Below are 25144 nucleotides of genomic sequence, written 5' to 3'. Positions count from 1 at the left end.
GTTTGTAATGTAAAAGCGAATATATTCTTCGGACCATAGTCAAATAAGTACCCACTCCATTGAAATTACTCATCAAAAACTGGTGCCATAGATATGTAGAGTCCTTTGATATGTCAGATGGCCCCATGTATATTCCACATTGTTTGATTAAAAGCTCTTTTTTTTCTATTCATTGTATTGAATCTGTTCGGCTTGTATGAAGGTTAAAAGACATACCCTAATTATAATGCTCGTTTCACCCACTCTACTGAAGAATGAAAACATTTCTACATATGCTTTCCGGTCTTTATACTTGCGCATAAGTTCAAAGCAACGAAATGTTTCCTCCGACAGAATGATCATCCGTAAAACATATGGTATTCAAATTCGGGAAGGGATAAAACAAAATAACCCTTTAATGAGGTGATTTAATTTATTTGAAGTTACAAAAAGTTAAGTCGTGTATGTAATTTTCAAAACAGGACACAAAGCTGAGTGCCTTATAGAATGGGGTGCACAGAGAGATAGATACATTGTGACATAATGAAAGGGTAATGAATTCGTTATAATATGAGAAGGGCGATGGAACACAGAATAAAGACCAGGGTTAATTGAATGGGAGTTACATCGCTTTGAAGGGTTAGATATTATTGTGACAGTCTCTGTATAAATAATAAATGTTCAACATCAATCGCTTTTTTGAACTATGATATTCCGTTCCTACTATGATTTTGTGATTACTTACAAATCCTGTCAGATGATTACGGCATATCACGACATATTTTCTGACAAGTGATTGCTTATTATTTCCCCCTTATTAAGGAACGAAGGAATTTTGAAGTCAGGCGTAAGACACCGCCACACCAGATGTGTATAAAGCAATCCTCATAAAAAATGTATTCATGAGAAAAAAAATCCCAGAAACAAATTATAAATCATGCGCCATAAAAATTGCATTTCGATAATAGTCAAGAATGGCTTTAGGAGAAACATAAACAGGAATTAGATCTGTGTCGAATTTTATCGCTCCTACAAGTGCAAATTGTCACATGTGATATCCATTTTTTCGCAACTTTCTGGAGTTTCTAAACCATTATTCTCAAAGGTTTATTCATCGAGAATTTATTTTAATTTAGTTCAAGTGTTCAGTAATAGCTACTCCGAGTCCAAAGATGAGAACATAAACTTTCAGTAAACTAGGGAAATTTCAAAAGAATGAGGAGGATAGGGGAAGGTATGAAAGGATGAAACTTTCGACAACATTTTCTATCGCAAATGATCGAGTAATCTGAAAAAGCTCAATTAACTAGCTGTACCGGAATATTTTCAATGGAGTGGATAAAATGAATAGTCTCAGCTTGAATATTCCTATTCTGAGGATTGGTATCAATGACGAAAGGCAGGAAAATCTTACGTTAAAGAAAATATATTCTGAGGTCGGAAAAGTATCCTAGATTCATCGAGGTCAATTTAGGTTATCGCATTGAGCAATTGTCCCAATTTTGTCGATCCTTGAATGATACTATTGTCTTCCATCTTGTATGTGATTTCAACTCGGTTGTTCAGTTCCCATAAACCGCGCGTCTCTTTTTATGTAACATAAGGTGGAGGAAGTATATCATTGAAAGACAGACGAATAGATTTGTTTGTTAAAAGATAATTGATTTTGTGGCTCTGTCTTTTCTAGTAAATATATGGAGAGTATATGAATATTACGTAGCTGAAAAAGTTGCCGGAATTTATCTAGAAAATTTAAAATTCTTCATCGAGAGCGATTTTGTTCCCTGCTCCTTCCCCTATCACTGCAACGCGCTTATATCGACGCTAGATCCGCCACTTTCGATCCGCGCACTGTTTTTAAGGTTTTGTGTAAAAGAAAACCTTATTTAAGAACAATCCGTCTGTGGTCTTGATACACCTGATGCAGGCGTCATCAACTCAACAGTACTAGAAAAATATCGTCAACATTCTTCTTCTTCTCTCAGAAAGTAAAGTTATTTTGATTAGATGATTCCTGCAAAAAAAGCGTAAGTAGAATTAGGTTTCAAGCCAAACACTGAAAATGTCTACTATATGTGTCGTCCAATAACGTTGGTTTGTCAGCAACGGAGTTCTCTCTCTTTCTATAGTTAAAACATCAGAATGAGCTACTGCCATCCCTATTACACGCTGAGCCGTCGGCAATTTCAAATCTGGTGAAACTGATAGCGAAATTTTAACAGCATCCCAGCCTTCAATCAACTCTCGACTTTTCGGACCTGCATCACCAATTACTATTGATGGAAGCTAACAAGCAGCTGACAACGATCAAACGAATGCGAAATTGGTCATGAAGGTTTGCCAACACCTGAGTGTAGTTCTACTGAAGTGTGGCGTCAAAAGCCGCTTGCATGTCTCTGCTAGCCAGGTTCAGAAATATAGAAGGTCCGTTTGGTCAACGTGGATAGTCATTTGTCCTCATCGCGATTTGGCAAGGTCATTAGATTCCAACGGTTTCGTTAGTTGGAACCCTACACGTTGGAGGCTAATTGTAATGTTGACGTTTAACATTCGTTAGGCAATTTCTTTTGAGAGATTGAGGAGTCCTAAGTCCGCATTCATCCAGGAGCGTACAATACCTGCGAGCCGCTTCGGTCACGCTGCTCCCAAGGCAGAGGTGAGGCAGCGTCTGATGAGTTGCCTCTACCCTGGTTGGAAATCGTAGCCGTATTCGCTCCTCTTTTCATATTCCTTAGGCTCCAAATAATGCTAACCACAGATTGATGCAAAGGCCGTACGATTTGTGATCGGTTATATATATGTTGTTCCTAGATGCACTGTCGAACAGGCGCAAAGCAGACTCGGCATATTGATGCGACGGGTAAGCGAATGAATGACTGCTTATGGTTTCATTCAACCTTGCACTAGAAAAAACCGAAGTAGTCTAAAAAGAGAATTCCGACCCTGCGTCCCATATCCTTCGGCGAGTGGATAATCGAGTCAAAACCAGCGCTAAACTATCTTGGGCAGCAGCGAAAAAAGCTGCAGTTGGAGTTTCGGCCTTAAGTAGGCTAATAGCAAATGTTGGGGGTTCTACGTTCCCTGATGAGTTCAACGCAATCTGTCCTTCTCTACGGTGCAGAGGTATGAACTGACGCTAGGCAAGGAGGCATATCGTAAGCGTGTTGCGCAAGTTCAGATGCGCGGAGTTTTGCGAGTGGCATCTGCGTACCACACTGTCTCTGAACCGACCGTAGTAATCGCGGGAGTGATCCCCGTTGCCCTTCTTGCTAAGAAGCGTCAAAGGAGAAGGGCCAAGGGAGGTGGTTGCTCGTAAAGAACGGCAACGCACCCTAGATGAGTGGCAATTCTCTTATTTAAAACCTTATTTTATAGATTAACTGACTGCCACTCGCTGTCACACGAAATAGCTCACAACAAGCTATTTCGAAACGACTGAAACTCACAGGAAACATCTGAAAACAAAGAAATTTGGGTCCTATATGAGCTAAAACCGAGAGATATCGAACGACGATTTTACATGTCCGAAATATTACTTGGACAATATAAAAAAAAATCGTTTCTGCATCGAATCATAGCTGGAGACGAAAAATGGATTCAGTATGACAACCCGAAGTGTCAAAGGTCGCATGTAAAACCCGGCCAACCCGGGGACATCAACGCTGAAGCTAAATATCCGTGGTGACGAAGTAATCCTCTGTATTTGGTGGGATCAAGAAGAACTTCCAAAACCTGATCAAACCACCACGGGGAGACTTTTACATGCAACAATTGATCCATTTGAAACAAGTCACAGCCGAAAATCTTCCAGAATGTGCAATTAGGCACGAGTGCATAATATTTCGCCATGACGACGTTCGGAATCATGTTGTTGTCCAGGTTAAAAACTATTTGTAAAGTACCTGATGGGAAGTTTTGGCTCACCCGCCTTATAGCCCAGACCTCGCCCCTTCCGACTAAGATTTGTTTCGATCTATGCAAAGCGCTTCGACTGAAAAATCCTTCCCTTCAGAACAGGGTGTAAAAATTGGCTCGATTCATTCTTGATTTCAAAATGTGAAAGGTTCTACCGTGATGGAATTCATACTCTGCCAGAAAGCTTGGAGAAAGTATATTATCTTCTTCTTTTTCTTCAGCCTTTGTCCCGTTCACAAGCGATTCAAAGGTTCTACCGTGATGGAATCCATACTCTGCCAGAAAGCTTGGAGAAAGTATATTATCTTCTTCTTTTTCTTCAGCCTTTGTCCCGTTCACAAGCGGAGTGGGCTTGTCGTGATCGATTTCGCCACTTCGCGGCTCTATCAAATGCCTGATCTGGGCGAAATAGCGACGTTTTTAAATCCCCATCCAGCGTATCAAGCCATCGTTGTTTCGGCCGGCCTTACCATCGACTTCGATGTTCAGACCAATTTTGGCAAGTGAATTCTCGTTAGTGCGAAAAACATGACGAAGAAAAAAGACGAAGTGATCTCACGCAATTACCGACCACTACGAATGTCGAAGAAACGTGGAGTCAAGCCAAAATCACGATCCGCGAGGAAGCTTATGTTACCCTCAGGGTCACCAAATCTGTAAAGCGGTTCATCTACGGAAATACTTAGTTTTGGAATGACGAGGTCAAAATGAAGGTCCTTGAAAAGAATCGCTTTGCTGTTACTTGAGTAAACCATTACAAAGATATTTATGATAAGAGAAATATTAATCTTGTCGAAAGTCAAAACCAACGGACAGGAAATCGAACATTTTCGTTACGTTATCACAAGAATGGTACTTCGCTTACCAAAGAGGCACAACGGACATATATTCTGAGTAGATTTCAAAGGGAGAATTCGCTCCCCTCCCCCAAGCACTGCCAACATTTGGAGCAATTCCACCTGTGCTGTGAAATGGCAGCGGGGAAGACCGGGCAGCAACCTCGCCAGTACAAAACCAAGTGGACGCGGAGAATTTTCACGATAGTGGTACCAGAAAACGTTGTACTCACTTTGGCTTGCTGGCCGTGATGCAGTAGACGAATGCTCCAAAGCTTAATTAGGGCGAACAGATGCGAATCTGCGCAGGGACTCACCTGAAGTGGCTTCGGTCACGAAACCGCACCAGGGGTATACTGGTACCATAGTAACCGGGATAGCCCCTAAATTCACATATTTCAGAAGAATTCCTGTTTTATGTGGATTCAGCTCAATTATTGTGCGCGACCCCCTGTAGTAGCTTCATGGTGGTTGTGGTTACATTCAAGCGAACAAAGAAATTCGTTCATTAACGTGGTGTCGCGTTTCAACATTGATGCCTTACTAGTTACATAGTTCAGTTGAGATTTATGTAGAGCTTGCATCCGCCAGTAAGAATACTGAGTCGTGCACTCAATATAGACTGCTAATGTTGTGCTTGTCTCAGCGGGGCTCTGATTCTGGTCCTAAAATCAATCCGTGTCATAAAACCTTAGGGTTATGTCAACTGAACAAGTACTCACGTAAAATCACCAAGGACGTAACTGTCAACATCACTTAAGTCGAGGAAGCAAGAAAATGAATGAAATCGGGGAAAGCATCAGGAATTGACGACATTAGAGCTGATCTGTGAGTTCTGCATTCGGGCTGTGGAAGAGATAGAACAACATCTGACAGGAAAGAAAGTACGATCGTTCTAATAGGGAAAAAGAGAGGCAATTCAGCAGAATGTTCAAATTACCGTCCGATTTAATTGGTATCTGATACCATGAATAATTTTGAACGCTCTCTTGAGAATCGAATTCGGGACTTCGTCAATCAAACTGCATTTGACAATAACTGCGGAACTATTGACGCAACACGCGCCGGCGGTTACTGATATAAAAACACGGTGGCAAGCATTGTCCTTTCTGAATCTTGATTGTTTGGCACGCAATCTCATCTGGCATGCTCTGTGCCAGTGGAATCTCGTGCATTGGGTTCAATTGCTCTACCGTGATGCCAAGAGCAACGTTCGAAATGTGACGGGTATATCAAAACCGCTTCGAGTTCAGATCAGATCTTTGACTGAACAAAATGGCGAAATCGATCAAGATAAGCTGACCCTACTTCTGAACAGGATAAAGACTGAAAAAGAAGAAGAAGTTCATAATTACATTACATTACATAGTTACAAAAATTGATGGGACACAGCTTTTTTACACATTATTCTAATGTGCCTGTCTAATGTGCCTTATCCGCGAGTACTTAAATCTATTTTACAATTGAGTAAGGTGCGTTTCATAACTATGGAATCATCTCTGATTCATGTGGTTGAACCTATCGCTGTAATTTAAGCCAAATGAAATTTTTATCCCAAAAATCTTTTCAATACTTCTACATAAACGTTTATTGGTACAATAATGGGAAAAGCTATAGGACCAGCCTCAGAAACAAGATATTTGTCGATAAAAAATCCAAATTCACAAACCATTTATAGTTACCGTAAACCACTATTCGAAAAACAGAGCGTCAAGTTTACGCCCAATCACTGGCCTCTACAATTTTCCGAGAAGCTTCATTGTTCCTCCACAGTTCTGCCACGCCATGTAGCTTTATGGATAGTCAGTTCCATTGTATGGTATAATTCGCAATGGAGTTGTTTTCCTTATAGTGTCGTAAAAAATCTGCGCGTATTATTGGTCGCCATACATCTGCTACCCGGAATTTCAGTTAAAAACGTGTCGAAATCCTAGGTCGATTTTAAGCAGTTTTTCTCCATACGTCTTGATCTCTCAACCATTTGCGGGATTGGGCTAGTCTTGTCTTGTAGTGATACATGCGAGGGAATACTGATAGTTCGGCAACCACATCGATAGGAGGATGTACTTGTAGCATTATCATCGATTTTTAGCAACGTCATTCATTAGCGACTGCCCCATCCGTTGTTGTGTTGTTTGAACAAGCATGATAGTTAACAGTTCCTTGCTGCAGCTCCAAAGCGTGAGTGGAACCAACAAATTGTCTTGGTGCTTTCATTGTTACCCGAATTATTTCGCGGTGGTGCAACACCCCACCGAGGAGGTCCACTCCTGGCATTGTTCGCTTCGTCTTTGATTCGCATCCGAACGTAAAGCAGCTACTTCGTCCACTAACATATCGCAAGGCTGTAAGTCCACTGAAGTTTCCGTGGTTTCTACCGGCTGGCTTTCAGTGGACTGCGCAATAAAGTTTATGGTCTGCTTGCTGACGTCTATGATGCGATCGGCGCAGCCGCTACAGGGGCGAGGTATTTGAAGCTGCCAGTATCGACTCTATGCCTACTGGTAGACGCTCTAACCATAAAGATCTCAAAAACGCCTCCGAGACTCTATTACCTGTAATGCGGTCCATATTGCCCAGGAGCTGCATTGGACGCTGGTCGCCCCATTATAGGCCATGTTTGAGTTCCCGAGTCTGCTCCTCATCCCTTGCGCCGAATGCGGCTAGGAAATGGTGCTTCATCATAACATCATTTCCCTGTAGCTGAGGGATTTTCCACGATGTCCGCCGCCTGTGTTAAGGCGGCCATGTCCAATTCTTCAAAGGCCTTATCGAACTTTGATGTATATTAGTATATTGATTCTATACGGTCCAAACCGTAATGCCGGTTGGGTTTACCAGAACGGTGGAAGTTTGAGAGCGATGATGCTGCATATTTCGGCAGATTGCTATTTGGCTTCGTGTTCGCCTTCGTTTGCGTGCATGAAATTTTCGTTTTCCGAAGTCGTCGTGGGTCACCAGTGTAGGGAGCGGGTGTATCGTGACGTGTACGTCTTTCTCTACAAAGGAAACACGAGGATGTATTTCTAAATACAAGTCATTTTATTATTTTTTGTCTTTCGTAAAAAATAATAAGATAAAGTCATGACAAAAAGGCAAAGATTGTGGGGATTCGGTTTGGAAATATATGATAATCTGAAGGCGTCTTCTAGGACACTAAAAGTGTCATGCCTTTTGAAAATGCAATATCCACTTTTCGTATTCAACCCAGAAATTGGGGGTGCTTTGTTGAGCGTACCTAAGCCTTAATAAAGTAGTTAAACAACTTTTGGAAGAGACAACGTCAGTACAAAATAATCTAATTAAAGCAGTTCAGGTGGCTGCTCCTTACTTCGGGTAAGTATTTGAAAGTAGTTAGCAACCTGAAAATTTAAACTTCTAAATATTGGGTAGGACCTCTTGATTGGTATTGGACATTAATGAGGGTCTACCCGAGGCGGAGGAATTATGAAAAACAGCAAAGATTAAGGAGCTTGCATTTTTTTCCCAGGCCATGAAACTTATAGTAAAAATTTCTGAATTTGAAATGGAAAGTTCTGAATTTGGAATGGAAAATTCTGAAATTGACTTGGAACAATCTGAAATCAGTTTGGAAAAATCTGAAATTGCTTGGAAAATTCTGAATCATATTGGCAAAACCTATGTTGTCAGAAATAACGCTACCTAGGTATACAAACTGTTCGACGCCATCGATAGTTCACCTATGAATGCAAACAGGAAGAGTGCAGTGCTAGCCTGAAAACATTCATCTCATCTCATCTTTAGTCTGACGCTACTTGTCTACTTCTCCAAAATCCAGAGCTATTTAGCCAAGGGTCCATGACTCGCTGGAATCAGTGAAAGAGCCAAATTTGAAGTACTTTACCTGCCTAGATTCTATTCATTGAGCCGGAAATCAGTGGCTAGTTTTAGGTTAGTATGAACCCAAGCATTGATCGATCCCTTTTGTTTGATCCCCACTCTTCTATATTCTTAGAAAATAAATATGCCCACTTCCCATTCGTAAGTATTGGAAAGTACCTTAAAACTCAACATTTGCCACCATATTTCGTGACAATAGGTGGAACCATTTCTGAATAAAATTCGTGCAGGGGACAGACAGAGAGCAAGCCAATTTTAAGAATCCTTTTGTTCTATACAAAACCTTAAAAAGGCACTCAGTCGATTTTGACCAAAAGTCCTCGTTTTCCGCTATCCAAGTTTTTCTTGCCACCCCAAACACCGTGGAGCAGGGTTAGTTCCGCTATACGTGTTCGTCCATTTTACAAACCTTTAATTTTATCGTTAGCCTCTCCAGGCGAGAAGGTATCATAAAAATGAAAGAACCAGAAAGGTATATAGAATACGTATATTGATCCATGTACATATTCTAACATTTCAAGGATGGAGAAAAGGACGCATTGAGGGGGTCTTTTAAGAGGTAAAGTGTATTCGAGAAGGCGATATAAGTACTCGTAAAATGGTAGTGTATATTACACGGGGAGCAGTTCCCTTTTTATGGTCTCCCCTCCGGTTTTACAATGGTGACGATACGATGGTACAGATGGGCATGGATGACGTTGTAAGGAAGGATATGAAAAGCATTTAGAGAAGAAGTTCTCATTGATGGTTTTGCTCCGTCATTGCTTTCTTTTTTTTTTGGGTCGTTGTTGCCCTGTCGTCTTTGAATAACCAAACGAACTGCTGTTATGTACTCTGCTGTATTGTGTGTTGGATGTTCATAGCTTTCTGTTGTATTCGAAAGCATTTTATTAGTGTGGCTTGATACCCTTTAGAATTTTTTATTAAGGCATAAGCTCATGAGAAAAATGAAGATGGTGACAGTGGAAATAGGGGATGATTGTGTTTTACATTCGAACGACACTTGCATATTTCAAAATCATTGCTTAAAAATGTACAATCACTTTGTGGTCATATTCCCACTTTTTGCATGAGGGACGATGTAACATCGGGAATCATGCGGATTCAAATGATAGGACATCTTGTATCGCCTCTAGGAAGGACTTATCTTTTTGTTTGCATTTACCATATTTTAATTTTCCGAAAAAGCGAAAATATAGGCTTTAATTTTTTTCTCCCAGAATGTTTGGTAGTCTCTCTTCCAAAGAATTTGGAAATCGTTAATCGATAGTCGAAATTTGAAAATCATTCGAATATCATGACTTCCTTTTTTGTTTCAGACTAAATATTCTCAAAGAAAAAACAGGCATGTGAACAAAAATAAAAAAAAAATGCCGGCAAAACAATGGGGGCGAGAGACACCAAAAAATGTAGATCCTTTGCAATGTTCGACTGCTCTTCTCCCTTTTATAAAATAGGATTGTTTGTACTGAATCGTTTGCCTCGCTTATTCCCTTCATTGAATTTGTGTTCCGTCACGAGCTGGAACCACATAATAACCCAATGTGGACAGCAAGCAGAAGGGTGAAGTGTCGATCCAAGAAGAAGGGACCACTTTTCGTACAAAATACCTAAGAGGTGAATGGAAATGAAGTACCGATGGAGAGATGGAGTTTATATGCCCTTGATTCTCTCAATCCACCGGATTTTTACGATATATATATGTTACATGTTTGCAAAGCTTAGTGTGAATAAACTGCACATTTTCAAGAAAAGAATGACCGAAAGCTCACAATTTCCTCCTGACTAAATGGGGGTGAAGGAAGCTTTCGATGATGTGGAATCAGGATGCTGTCTTTTCGTTGCCTCGTTCGCAAGCTGGCGTTGAACTGGGTTTCATTGTATTTGTATAGAGTCCTAAACTTCCCTTGGCAGTTCTCCTTCACGAAAAAGGTAAACTTGATTCTCAGAATTTTGGCTCGCCTCTGCTTACTCTTTGTCCTTTCATTGTTTTATTTTACCATTTGCCTAGTTGAGTTTGCATGGTGAGCACCGTAAAGAGTATATTCTCTTTTCTTAAAAGTTTCTCCCACGAACTCACTAAATGAGGGAGCAAATTCGTATACTGAAGGCTTGCACTTGTTATACTCGTCGACTAGAGGGTTTCATATGTCGCTGAAAAAGATTTCTTCGCATCAAAATGCGTATAAACTGTGGAAGTAAACAGTATCGTTCAGAAATCTTCGCTCATGAGTAATATTTTATTTTGATATGTCTGTAGATAAACATAAGGTAAGAGGACAAAAGAGAGGATCAGGCTTAAGATTTTTTTAAATATTTACTGTACCTGCCACACGAGCTCATCTGGTATGCTTTACGATAGCACTGAGTGCCAAAAGAGCTCGTACGCTGGGTTCAATTTCTCTACCACGATCCGAAAAGTAAAGTTCGAAGTATAGCGAGTGTAGTAAAACCGCTTCGTGTCTTTGTGGGTGTCCATCAAGAAAGCGCCTTCTCACCACTCCTCTTTGTTCTTGTCGTGGACACCGTCACACGGGATATCCAACGTCCAGCGCCCTACACACTGCTTATGCAGATGATGTTTCCTAGCATCTAATAGCAAAAATGATCTCGAGCAACTTGTCCAAAAATGGAATGATCACCTCATTCAACACGGTCTCAGAGTGAATCTAAAGAAAACTGAATTGTTGACGACCAATCTCCATGAAACAGAGACAATCACTGTCAGCGGCAGTTATCTTCCCTATCAGCCGATGGAGAACTGCGTTATGAAATTACTTCACGCATTAACACAACCTGGATGAAGTGGCGATCCACAACTGGTGTTCTTTGTGATCGACGTATCAATGAACGTCTCAAATCGAAAATTTACCGCAATGTCGTCTGTCCTCTCGCCCTCGATGGTTCTGAGTGCTGGCCAACTACAAAACACAATGACGGCGTCTTGCGGTAATGGAGACGAAGATGTTGCGTTGATGTATTGATCACATTCGAAATGAGGATATCCGCGATCGTTATGGGGTTGCACCGATGGTGGAAAAACTGCGAGAGAGGCGTCTTCGATGGCATGGTCACGCAATTCGTGCTAACGAGAATTCACTTGCCAAGATTGGTCTGAATATCGAAGTCGATGGTAAACGACCAAAAGGCAAGCCGAAACAACGGTGGCTTAATACGCTGGATTGAAATTTAAAAACCTCGAGATTGCATCCAGATCAGGCATTCGATAGAGCCAAATGCCGAGATCGATCACGACGAGCCGAACCCGCTTGTGAACGGGACAAAGACTGAAGAAAAAGAAGAAGAAGAAAATCAATTTTTTTCGCAATGTGGAGTAATATTTAAAAATAAAGCCAGGCAACAGTGAATGACCTCGATGAACCAAACTAACCTCTTCCAAAAAGTGTTCGAGGTTTTTTTTAGATATTCAACACCTGCCGACCTGATGAAGACCCTGCTCCAGGTGTTGATTGATACAGTGCAAGAATGACAAAGGTGAAAAAAATAGTTATCGTTCCGATGCTTGTAGTTTTTCTAAATAAAAATAAAAATACGTATTTACTAACTATTAAAATATATTGTAGTAGGAGCAAGCTACCTACTTTTATTTTTACAAAGGTGAAGTCGAGAAAGTCTTAGTTGAGAACACTGGTCAGTAAATGTTGCGCAAATATCTTTGTTGGTTATAATTTTATGGAGACCGCTGATGTCAAATTTCATCATGTATTACCAAGCTTTTACTTGAACCTTTCCATCTAGGGCCTTCTCTATTTATTTTGTAGTTCTGCTCGTTACCTCTTTTATTTGTAGCAAAAACTCCGCATTTTAAATTCTGGGGACGTGTTTCATAGTATCCAAATAAACGAAAGCACCGGACTTCGAAAATTAAGTAGGGTTGAAAGTTTCTCGGAAGATCGTGGTGGGAGTTATACTACTTTGCTGGAAACCGATAGCAATGGCGTTACGTCCTAAAAACTTATGTTTTGCTAACTCTATACCGGTAATTTTCTCAGTAGTTTTCTGTTTAACTTTGAACTGCGTTGGTATAGCAACTTCAGCTATAGTTTCCTGTGTCGTTGGCACCTCTCTTCCTTCCAAGCTAGAAGATTACTCGCGAGAGTCGGCAACTTCCCGACTTTTGAACGTATATTACCGTCGAAGTGCAATTTTCATATACGCTTATCTTATGTTTTCGGCTTGGTTTTCAGGGCGATCTTCTCATATCAGATCCTTTTCTACTGAGAAAGGCAATTTGACCACTTATTAAGTCTGCTATCGATATATCTCCGAACGGTAATGTTTTGTCACACACATCACAAGAGTAATATCAACATCACTTTTTTGATACGGTTTAGATATATGGGAAACATCGCTTTAGTGGGTAATGTTGACATCACATCACTTTTTGAGCAAAGAAATATTGCAAAGTGATGTATCAAACATCACCTCTCATTACCCTAAGTGTATCTATTATGTTACATTACCCACATCAAGCGGCGATATTACTAGATAGCACTTGTCCGTAGAGAGATATTTGCCCTACATTTATTACTTTATAGCGTAATATGCACGGCAGCTATAGTGAAAGATTATCACACGCAAAGAACACGAAGTTTTGCGAATGAGCATTATTTCACTTCAAATAACAATGGATATATGCTGTTCCTATTGCTTTACTGGCATTAAATCACCAGTCAGCCAAGATAACAAAGACTACTAAAATATTCCCAAAACATAGCCTGGAACGACACTGAGAAGAACAGTGTGGTGTATGGAGCGATACATAAAAGTATCTAGACCAATACCATACAGACATCAATCAGCGGTCAACGTTCATTACAAGTCAATTATTTCTTAAAGCAAAAAATCTAGTTCTTCATATTCATATGAACCCGAAATCATTTTACTTGCCTAAAGCTAGTTCCTAACCCAGCCGAAGGGTAGCTCATTGACAGCCAAATGAACAATGATTCATAATATTATTATATATGTAAATTCGCAAGCGATACTCAGCATCGGCTTGGCAGTGGACCGCCGCCGCCATTGTACTACGAAGAATGGTGGTGGTTGGTGATGTCATATTGAAAAACATTACCTCTCACAAGCACAATATCACTATGTTTAGATTCTGGTGAGGTTTTATTACACTTTAAGGAGATATCACTCTTGTGATATATATATCACCTTCCCTTTTCTAATGCAGTGATGTTGTAATGTTAAGAGATGCTATGATGTTCGGTGATGTTTGGATCGCGCCCGAAGATGTTAATGTTATGTAATAATTCAAGGTGATATCATTTTTGTGATATTACAATAGATATCTCCCCTTCTAATGTTTATTATAAAGTATTTACTATACATTTAGTTTTCTCAACCATAATTGGTCCAATTTGCATTCTTACATGCATGAAGCGAAATGTCTCCTTTCTTTTGTCAAATGTGCCACTACATTTTTTGTGTAGTGGAAACTGGTTTTGTCAGAGTAAAATACATACATAGTTGTCCTTCTAATTAATTTTATTTGGTGGTATCCAATTTATTCTCCTAACCAAAAAAAAAATTTTCGCATATTTTGGAAGCTTAGCAGACGGACAGTAATAGTTGTTCTACACATGAGAGAAGAGTATCGTCGTTAGAAAAAAATATAAAAATTCAACATTCATGCAAATAATTAAGATCTTGTCATTTACAAATTTTTAAATCGATTTTTGGTTTTTTTTTTACTTCAAGTATAAAAAATTTCCCGATAATCGTCACAATTTTAAATCTTAACACTTTAATGCCAACAATCACTCAATAGTTCGAAAGCAGTCATCAGCAAGTCCTCGCGACCAATCTCCTCCTCAGGCAATGATCTCCTATCCCATCTCCCGCTCATTAGCTGTCTCTCCGTTCAGCCGGTCGCCATCATCTTGACTCACAAACAGGGCCATGAATTTAGAAGTTCATGCCACCTCAGCGATAACAGAAGCACCCCATGCTTCGCCCAATAACAAAAGAACTGGTGGATCATGCACCCAACAACACGGTGATCCCCTCGCTATGCCGGAACGTTATTGCGAAAACAATAACAACGTATTATGTTGGTAGAAATAAATGAGGTGAATATATATTATCACATTATTCGCTTGCGCTATTTTGAAAATTAAAGTAAAATTTGGAATTGTGCAAATAAATAAATAAATTCTTGAGGTTAGGGGAAAGGGACAAGCAGTTAGTTTCTTTATCTAGTTGGCGAAGACGGCCTTACGGTTTCTTGCCAGGACAGAGGCAACTGACCTAACGCTGTCTCGCCTCTTTCATGGAAGCAGCGTGACCAAAGCGGCTATTTTGTTTAAGGGTTGAGGGGTTCTAAGTTCACAGCCACTTGACGTCGGCCCGGATCAAATGGGGAGCAACGTACTTCCTCTTTTTTGGTCCGCGGATCCTTCGTTTAGGCCTTAGCATCCAAACTTCAAACACAGTAGGCGAAGACGGCTTTATGGTTTCTTCTCAGGGCAAAGGCAACTCGTCATATTGTGTTTTGCGAATTATATAAAGGATCATTTAATTTCTGCGAGCTGCTTCGGTCAAGTTGCTCGCAGGGCAGAGGTGAGGTAGCGTCTGATGAGTTGCCTCTGCCCTGGTAAGAAAGTATAAAGCAATCTTCATCCACTATTCGTGAAGTTTGGGTACTAAGCCGTAAACGAGGTATCCGCGGACCAAAAAAAGAGGATGTAAATTGCTCCCCATTTGATCCAGTCCGACAGCATCATCAGTACCCCTCAATCCTTATACAAAATATTTAAAAGTTACATGTTGAAGTGGAAAGTTAAAATTGAAATGTAGGAATCGGAATGGGTAAATTGGGAAAGATTAGGAGTGTTAAGACGGGAAAAAACGAAGGAATGTTGCATATTATTAAATGCATTCCCCGGTCAGATTGTCCCTGGACAAGGCAAAGAAAATGCTGTTAATGTCGAAATGCTGCGGCCACTGCACCTTTTCAAGAAGGAGGAAATATACTTATTTAATTACCGGCTATACGGTATTTCATGAACCATTTGTTCAGTTCAATGCTTAAGAAGGTATCAAATGGTTCCCGAAATACTCTTTGTGCAGCAATTCAATGAAAATATTCAATGAAGGAAACTTTTTTTATTAGTTTTAATTTGAAGATTGGCTGCTAATCAAACGGAACATAACATTGAAAAATTTGTTATAATTGAACTAGGACAAATCTTTAAATTAATTAATTATCATAAGCGAAGGTGTATCCTTATTTGAAAATATCTGTCCGAATATTTTCTTCTACAAATATTTTCTTCTCTGATGAATATTTCCGCGATGCACAATTTAATTTCAACCAAATACATTCGTTGCTTGAGGCATGTATACATGAAACGAGGCGAATCCGTCAAGCTCTTCGCTATAAAGACCCATACAGTGAATTTCATAGAATCTCTTGGCTCTTTTCGTCCTTGTATAATGATCGAAGTATGGTATCGCTATCCGCCTCTTACCATTTTACTTCCGTTTGCCGACTTTATTTTTCCACTCGTCTGCTAAAAGCAATGTAAAGTGTTTTTGGGTAGGGTATCCTGTCCGTCCTCCCCATTTTACGACTACGGAGGCGGAAACGAAAAGGACGACAATGACTACGACGACACGTATGAGTGAAATGTTGTTCGAGTAGTGTCGGAGAGTCCTTTCAAGAGTTTGGAAAAGATTGATGTTGTCAGTGTGCGACAATACTTTCATCATCGTTGTCGGTGTCACGGTTGTTTAACATATCGTCCTTCTCTTGAAAGTTTTGAGATTTTGGGATTGTCGGTTCGATTCGCGGTTATCCTTTCGACGATGTAGATTTTTCGTAAGTGCATAGTTCTTGGGACATTTATTGTGATTGATTTATGTATCTATGAAAATGTGCTTTTATGATTCCGAGTTTTAGATACTATTTAAATGGTTCTAGTCATAAAAGATGGAAGTGATATTGTGCGTTTGACTGCCTAGAAACAGCAGAATAATTACCTCTGGTGAACACCGTGTTTGCAGATCCTTTTTTGCACAATTGATGAACTGACTAACTTTAACCGTTTTTCGTCTCCTAGAAGAAATATATCCTCCCTGTGTCGTTGTGTCATAAGCATCACCATCCACGAAAACGTAGGTGAGAGCTAAAGAACTCTCCAGCGCGGTGGTGCAATATTTACATATAGTGCAACAGTAGAGGCAACAGCTTCGCGAATCCAAAAGGGGCTCTCTTTTCTCGAAGAGTGCGGATTGGAGCTGTCGAAAGTTATAAGGTATCGAAAGACGGGCAAAGCAGGAGAAGGAAGGTGATTGCAGCGCTGTATCGGTGGCAGCAGCCGCGAATTTCGATTGAAAGGATAACGAAATAACAACAAAGAAAGAAACTGCAACGGGGAGGACGGCCACGACTTTTGACTTCTTTTGTACGCGCGGATGGCCCAGTCAGTGTCGCGGTCGCCCGAGAACGGGGTGGGGGTTGGCAATGGAGAAGGGGCTGCTTTATATTAACCCACTGCTTCCACTTGAAACGCATCACATCAACTCGCCACCATCGCAACGCCCTCGCATCATCCCTTTACCGTCATCGCTACCCTTACCGTTTCCGCCGTCACCGTTGTCGTTTTCGCGGTGCTGATTCTCTCGATTTCGTCCCGTGTCCTCTTACGCGGTTTTATCGATCCGCCTGTCCGCTTGATGCATTTCGGAGAAAAAATCAGCGACTTACTAGTCCGTTTGTAATTTGAAAAGTGTAGTTGGAAATATTAGGAGAAAAAAATTGGAATTTTACACGGAGAGTCCTTATAAAGTCCCCATCGGGAAAATGTGAAAGGATCTCAATAGTAGACCGGAAATTATCTAGAGCAACATCTTGTGATTATCTGAACAAAATTTATACAATTTTCTATCGGCACTGATCGTTATAATGCTTCAAAAAAATATATATATATACACGTCCGTAAATCCTTCAAAACAAAAATTGCAGTGGGCAGAGAAACGGTTAAAAAACTAAAGTAATTGAGGGTGCAATACGTGTAACTACTGGGAATATTTAATTACAAGTCAAGTGGTTTGAATAATTTATAGAAAAGCGCAACATCTGCTATCGGTAAAGTCTTTGTGTGGTAAAGGATAGTGGCGACCGTGTGTAATTATTGTCAGTTTGCTTTATTTTTTAATAAGACAATGACGGTGCAAGTGTAATGAGGTCGCTGGCAATACTATTTGGTAGAAAATAGATTAGAAATATGAGTATTTAACAACCCTTCAATGTCAACGTCGATATTATGAATCTATGTATATATACACGTTATTTCACTTACGTGTCCTTTTATCTTATTGTTATTTGTTCATTAAAGGAGTGGTTGTAGTGTTTATTAGGCACAAGTGTCAGAAGTATGGTTTTTACAATCCTTTTCAACATTTGGGATAATATTTCCTGAAGGAAATATCAAACCGAACCACAAAAAGACAAATGGAAAGGATCAGTATTATTGAAAGTTAATATAGTGCTGTTTTCTCAGTCCTATCAAAGCCATAGTATGGAATGGATACCAAGAGGATTACCGAGCATCCATGCTCCAATACCAATTTGTGGTGAGTTTTTACACTTTATTTGAAGGGAAACAGATAGGAAATTTGAATAAAAATCTCTTTAATTTATCAAATATCAAATTTATATTAGTTCCTTGGATAAACGGAAAATATCTCTCTCGCCAGGATTGGTGGTCGCAGTGGACGAATATCATCAAGATACACTGTAATATTCTTTGTTAGTTCACAAAACCTGACGAAACTAAAGAAATGCTTATATATTGATTCCCTATGATTCCGAGTGTTAGCCGACTATGAAAAACAATGAACAGCGCCTCGCGGTTATGGAGACGGAGTTGTTGGACCAGTGGTGTAACACGGCATGATCATATCCGAAATTGACATAGGACATCCGTGATCGTTATGGGGTTGTATCGATCGTCGAAAAATCGCGAGAGAGGCGTCTTTGATGGTATAATCATGTAATTCGCGCTGACGAGAACTTACTTGCCAGGATTGGTCTGAATATCGAAATCGATATGAAACGATCAAAAGCCCGGCCGAAACTATGATAGCGCGACCCTGTTCTTTGACCGAGCAAAATGATTGAAACCGTTCAAGACGAGCCAATCTCGCCTCTACACTGGAGAAGAAGAGGAGGATGCGTTTACTTGGTCATAATCCCTTTAATTTTCAGTATTCTCTCAACTTTTAGTGAGGATCGTTCACCAATTTTTCCGCACTTTTCAGCGATTTTCTAAGCACTTAGCATCTAGTCCTGTTTTGCTCTGTTTTGTTGGCACAAACTCCTATAATTGCTGGGGGAGGGGAAAGGGAAAAAGAAACCAGCTGGCTCAAATTTTCAGAACCAATCTGTAGCATTTGTGAAGGATAGCAGCTTCTCCACTTTGCAACCAAAGACCTCTTTAAGGTTTCCAAAGATTTGTTTACCTGGTGTCCGCAGCTTTACTCTAAGTAGACCTGGGGAATCGTAAAGGGAGTGTCTGAGGGTTTTTCTCTTTCTCTGGAGCTTCGGTAAGGTGAATCTACCGACAAGGCCCCTTATAGGTTAATGTCCTGTGCCCCCGCCGTAATTCTGTTCGCAATTGCACGCTCAAATTTTCAGAGCCAGTCTGTAGCATTTGTAAAGTATAGCAGTTTCTCCACTCTTCACTCAACGATCTCTTCGAGGTTTCTAAGGATTTGTTTACCTGGTGTCCGCAGCTTGGTTCTAGGTAGAACTGCACATTACAATCGATGGACGTTGTCATTCCCATCAAGAATTACGAGAAATATAGTGTTAAAAATTATAATTTCAAACTTATCTATCTCTCTGTTGACCGTGAAGGTCTGTCCACATGTGAGTGCAGCTCTACTGAAGACACGTACTCGCAATTAGTCAGGTTCGTTTGGAGCCCCATTGACTCCAAGTATATTTTCCTTGGACGATTGACACCGGCACCCGCTGCCTCTGCTGTAAAGGATCCAACACTGTACCGAGTCCCTCTCACGTTAGTATAAAAAATTTCAGGTGTTTTCATCCTATGTACGGGATTGTACCGGAACCTGAAATACTTTTTCATAAAGCGATTGAGAATGCGATCCTTCGTGGATTTTTCCTCTTAATTTTGACACTAGGACACTACAGCTACATGCCTGCGGTCGATACAGTATTTTTTTATTTTTCCAAACTAAGCTACATTTTTGCGATTTTCCTCTCTTTATATTTCTGGTTTTGGAGCAGTTTCAATGCACCCAATTAATAAGATTGCTGCCCGCCAACGGCACCTATGCCCCATCGTTCGGGATTCACTGAAATACGCTTCAACACTTTCGAAGACTTCCCGAGACGTCTACACTTCTCCTCTACTGTCCTGCTCCAAATGTTCTTGGGGTGACACATTCGTCGACTATCTTGGGAGAATGGGTTCCACTCTATGGCGTAGTTAGCAAAGGAATTGTCGCCCCTGCTTAATGTGTGACCTGTTTACCGAGACTTGCGCCTTCTGATCACATCTCCCATTGGAGACAGACCTGTACGTGTGACTAAGATTTTCTTTTGAAATACTATGAGGCCAGCGTATTCCGATGATACAACGCAAACAGGTATTGACGAAGGCTTGGAGCTTTTGAATGACTTTCTATGTGCTATCCTCATATAGCCATACTGAAAGAACACCAGCACGGAACAGTCTCAACTTGATCTTGGTATTGAAAGGACTACATTTCCAGATTTTGACACCGAATTAAGATCACACGAAATTGTGTTATTGACATGAGCTGAACTTAAGTTTCTAAAGGTGATGGAATCTACTGCTTCAAGTTGGTTGTCTCTGCAGTACAAAATAGGTGAAAACGAATGTAAGTGTCCTAGACAATGCGCTACGTACCCTCAGCGGCAGAATTTATCTTCCTCCAGTTCTGTAGGTTGTCCAAAACCTCCGCCCACACGGGCCACGCGTACAACAATATGGACCGCATAACCCCAACTATCAGCAGCCTGCTACACTGTTTTGGCCCACCTATGTTCGGCATCGTCCTGGCAAGAGCCGTGGTGGCCTCTGCAGCTTTTTCACAGGCGTACGATATATGCCTTTTGAAACTCAACCTGGCATCGAGAGTCATGCCAAGATATTTGATGGTCGGCTTTGAGACGAGCTTCCAACCTACATTTCTTTTCTCGCGATTTGTAATGAGGATCGCCTCCGTCTTTTTCTCCGCTAGACTCAGTCCGACTTCCTCAAGCCAGGACCTTACAGCCATGACCGATTCGATGGCGTAAACCTCCACATCCTTCGGGAATTTTGTAACGATCACTATAGCTAGGTCATCTGCAAAACCGACCAACGTGGCTATGTGAAGCAAGAGCACCTCGTTAAAAATCACGTTCCAGAGCAAAGGGCCAAACACCGAACCTTGTGGTACCCCCGCTGCAATGATATATTCATGGGCCCGTCGTCGGTCCAGTACCAGAGAACTCTATCCGACAGGTAACTCTCGATTAACTTAGTCAAGTAATCATGCATGCATTATGCATGCGTGCATTAATTCTGGTCAATGACTCCTTAATGCGGTCTCAGTTGGCGGAGTTGAATGGGTTTTTTTTACATTCATCGTCACCACGGCACAGCACTTGCCAGAAAGCATTGTCACTCTTCCCACCGCGCCAACAGTAGAGCGAGCTTTCCGGAGCCCATGTTGTTCATCCGCAATGCCATTCCCGTCTTCCACGATTGGGAGTAATCTATTGTAGATGATGCGCTCGAACATCTTCCCCATTGTGTCCAAAAAACAGATTGGTCGATAAGATGCTTGGTCCCCCGGTGGATTGCCTGGCTTGAGCGCCTTTTCCATTGTGGAGGAAATACGCCTTCCATCATGCACGCCTCGAAGGTATTTATGAACCAATCAGGTCTGGTCCCCACCGTCAGTTTCAGTGCTTTATTAGGGATGCTATCCAAACCCGAAGCCTTGCCATCGCCGATCCTTCCGCAGACCTCCCGAAGTTTCTCCTCGATAACACGGGGTATTACATCCACCTCGAATTGGGCCTCCGTTTGATACCCGCTTCCCGTATGGTGATGAACGAGCGTGGTTACAATTTTCTGTAGAAGCCGTGGACAGGTCACCTGAGGCAACCTTTGCCCTGCAACTTCTTCATAATCAGCCTGTAGCCTGTTGGCATCTACACAAAATCGCCTAAAGCAATCTATTTTGCTCCAACGAATGGGCTCCTTAAATCTGCCACGCAACATCCTATAATCCCGTTCGCGCTCCTCGTGATCAGGTCTTCCCCTGGATCGTTGGAACTGCCTCCTTGCTCGATGGCATGCCGATCTTAGCTCCACGATTTCGCTATTCCACCAATAGTTTGGCTGTTTGCTTGCAAACTTTCGCCTTCGGAGCATAGAAGCATCGCATGCCTCTGTCACCCATCGCGTGATTCTCGATGCCATTTCGATCGCCGTGCCATTCAGGTCGTCATGACCAGAGCATCAGAGAACGTATCCTGCTAAAATGCCCTCATCGTCCAGCCCAGGATCCCTACTCGCCAGTTGGCCCACCAGCGACTTTAATAAAGATCGCCTGGTGATTACTGTGGGTGTAATGCTCACTTGCATACTAGGTAGTTCCCTTACCAATGCGGTGCTCACGTACGTGAGGTCGATGATAGAGCCCAGGTCTCTCCCTCTGAACGTAAATGAGTTCCCAACATTGGCAAGTACAAAATCCAACTCGGAAAATACCTCGGGCAGGACACGTCCTCTCTCGTTTGTCCTTCGGCTACCCCATCCACAGGCCCAGGCATTGAAATCACCCGCTGATTTTCGGGGTATGACTCCTTGCGTCCAACACCAAATGGTGCGCTAGGAGGAGCGTAACATCTGTAGACACGAATCCCGCCCATATTTGCTCTCACGATACCACCTTCCGGACATGTGCATAACTTCTTGAATGGCCTGCCTGCCGCGCGTCCATATCGCTGCTTTACCGGTCCTGTCCCTGGTGCAGACATCATCGCTGTGGAATATTATAGGTGATAATCGGGAGTGGTATGACCCACACTGTATATTGGATACAGAAGAAGTTCAACCGTGTAAATTTTTTTTTGCATTTCCTTTGGTTCGACTAGCAGTCTGCAGCTTTGTGTGGTCCTACTGCAAAAGCATCTACTTCCGATCTAGATGGGATTTTTTTTGCTAAAGACATTCGATCAGGATGTGCATAGTAAAGGTCTACATCAGTGATTCGATCATTTTGAGCAATTTGGAAAATTAAACGTCTTCGAAATTTCACCAAATGCCCAATAATGCTTTTCATAGAAATCGATTGCGCTTGACTACAGGTTCTGCTATTCAACCCGGGATTCAATCACTGAGTTTGAATGAGAGGAAAAGATTGTTTTTTGGTTAGGAACAACCCTTTTGCATTTATTCGTAGATATCAATATTCCGGGAGCCAATTGCCCCCAGATTGTAAGCAACCTATTAGCACTGAGGAAGCAAGCTGTAAGCACTGAGGAAGGGAGAAACTGGCTCCCGGAATATCAATATTTGCGAATAAATACAAAAGAGTTGTCCCTAATTAAACAATCTTTTTTTTTTCATTCACACTGAGGACAGCCCAAAAATTCAACGCCAAAAACCACTGAGTTTTATTAATCCGGTTTGCTTCAATATACTCACTTTTCATCGCAGAACACAATTCGTCGAATAAAGTGGTTATCAAGTGGATTGACCAACACTTTTTGATATGTGTCAACACAGTTTGTTTTCATATCAAATCATGAGGCACTTCTTTATAGAATTTGGTGATCATTTGAAGAAAGTAGTAGGATGGCGGATAATTGACGTTTGAGGAATACCGAGCACAGTCAAAAGTCTGCCATCGCTGAGTTAGCTCAATGGCAATCTGGCTAACTTCTGTATCCATGGCAGTTGGTTGACTTAAATATGGCTTACCTTCGAGTTCATTTTCGCCGGTTTTCCTACGTTAGTTGATATAAAGCCTCTTTCTAGGATATATGCACTTGCTACAGAGGTATTGACAGAGGAAGCCCGTCGATAGGGTAGATAAATAGAGACTCAGAAGGGAGAAGCTTTAAAGAAACTGGATTAATTATTCAATTTCAGGGGAGAACACATGATTTCCAGCCCGAGCCCGGTGTTTCCCTCTTACGACCCTGTGTCGGGAATATTTGTCCTTCGTATGGCGTGATCTCTTCATTAAATATCAGTTTCGAAATCATCGCTCCATTATCTTTTTATTGATTGCCATACTTCAGGGTGTCTTTGTTCCTTCTTAAGGCTTCATATAGAAGAAAATCCTATTAAAATCGGTTTACTGCCTCTCTGTTCATTTATTTATCGGTCTATATTATACTATTTGCTAGAAATTTACCGAAAACTCAGACCTAAGTTCATCCTAGAAGTACCAAATTTTGCAAAAATATACGCTACAGGGAACAATACTGGAAAGTTTGATGGAAATCGTACCATTATTAAGAAATTTCTAGCAGGCGAAAGTAGTTCCTTTTTCATAAATTTCCTGGATCCTAAGACATCAAAGAATATTAGTGTCATATTAAAGTGAATAGTTTGGCGTAGTAAATTTAAATACGGATTATCGGGAAATAGAATCGCCGTGGACTCAGATAATCTGTTTCCCACCTTAAGTTCCGGGCCTCCTTAGCTGCTTACTTGCAAAAGAATGCTAAATAGCCTCAGTTCAACACCTGTAAAAGATAAACCTTATGTTCTTTCAATAAATCCTCTTTCAACCAAATTCAAATAAAAACCAAAACCAAAATTCTAAGCCGAAAATTGAATTTACTGACCTAAAAAAATATTCCCGAATAATTTTGGTAAACTTCCAATTACGAAATATTGACTCAAATTATAATCCCATAATAGGGTGAAATTAATCTGCCGCAGTACTCCTACAGAGATAATGACTGATGCTGCCTAAATACCAGATTTGTGAAAATCTTTTTGAAGTTTCTCCTTGCTGTGTGTCTGTTTCCATAGCAGTGGGTGTAATAGCAGTTATTGAGGTTCTCATTGCACTCATCCCTAAGGCCCAGGGGAGAAAACCGAGCCGAACCGACGATATGTATACAAAAGGACTAATGCTTACAAACATACGAACCGAAAGGAGTTACGAGAGAGAAGAGGATAGAAGCCAAAACAGTGTGTAAGGTCCCCTCTTTACAGATGGCAATAGAACAGAAAAGGAATTCATATGAAAAAAGGAAGTGCCAGAGAAAAGTATCCACTTTAGCCTTAAACGATGCGATAAACTATAGAGAAGAAGATAATACCTACATACATCGTTAAGCTTTCCTTGTCTCTCTATTCTATCTCGGTCTAGCATCCTCATTTGTGTATGCGTACACACCATCATACCTAGTTTCGGCTTTAGATTGAATCACCCTAGGCCCTTGGGAATGGTTCAACCCCGAAAAAAGTACAGAAGCGAAAACATCTTACAAAACACTTTTCCGAATT

The 25144-nt window shown here is 41.0% G+C and overlaps 1 protein-coding gene across 3 annotated transcripts in view; it reads left to right on the top strand.

The window, feature by feature from the left end:
- LOC119655920 overlaps window positions 1-25144 on the top strand; it is a 256712-nt gene that overhangs the window by 185506 nt on the left and 46062 nt on the right. The gene's annotated exons all lie outside the window — the stretch shown is intronic.

The sequence above is a fragment of the Hermetia illucens genome, chromosome 4 (genome assembly GCF_905115235.1).
Source record: "Hermetia illucens chromosome 4, iHerIll2.2.curated.20191125, whole genome shotgun sequence".
NCBI classification, from domain to species: Eukaryota; Metazoa; Arthropoda; class Insecta; order Diptera; family Stratiomyidae; genus Hermetia; species Hermetia illucens.
This window is presented reverse-complemented; position numbering and strand designations above follow the sequence as displayed.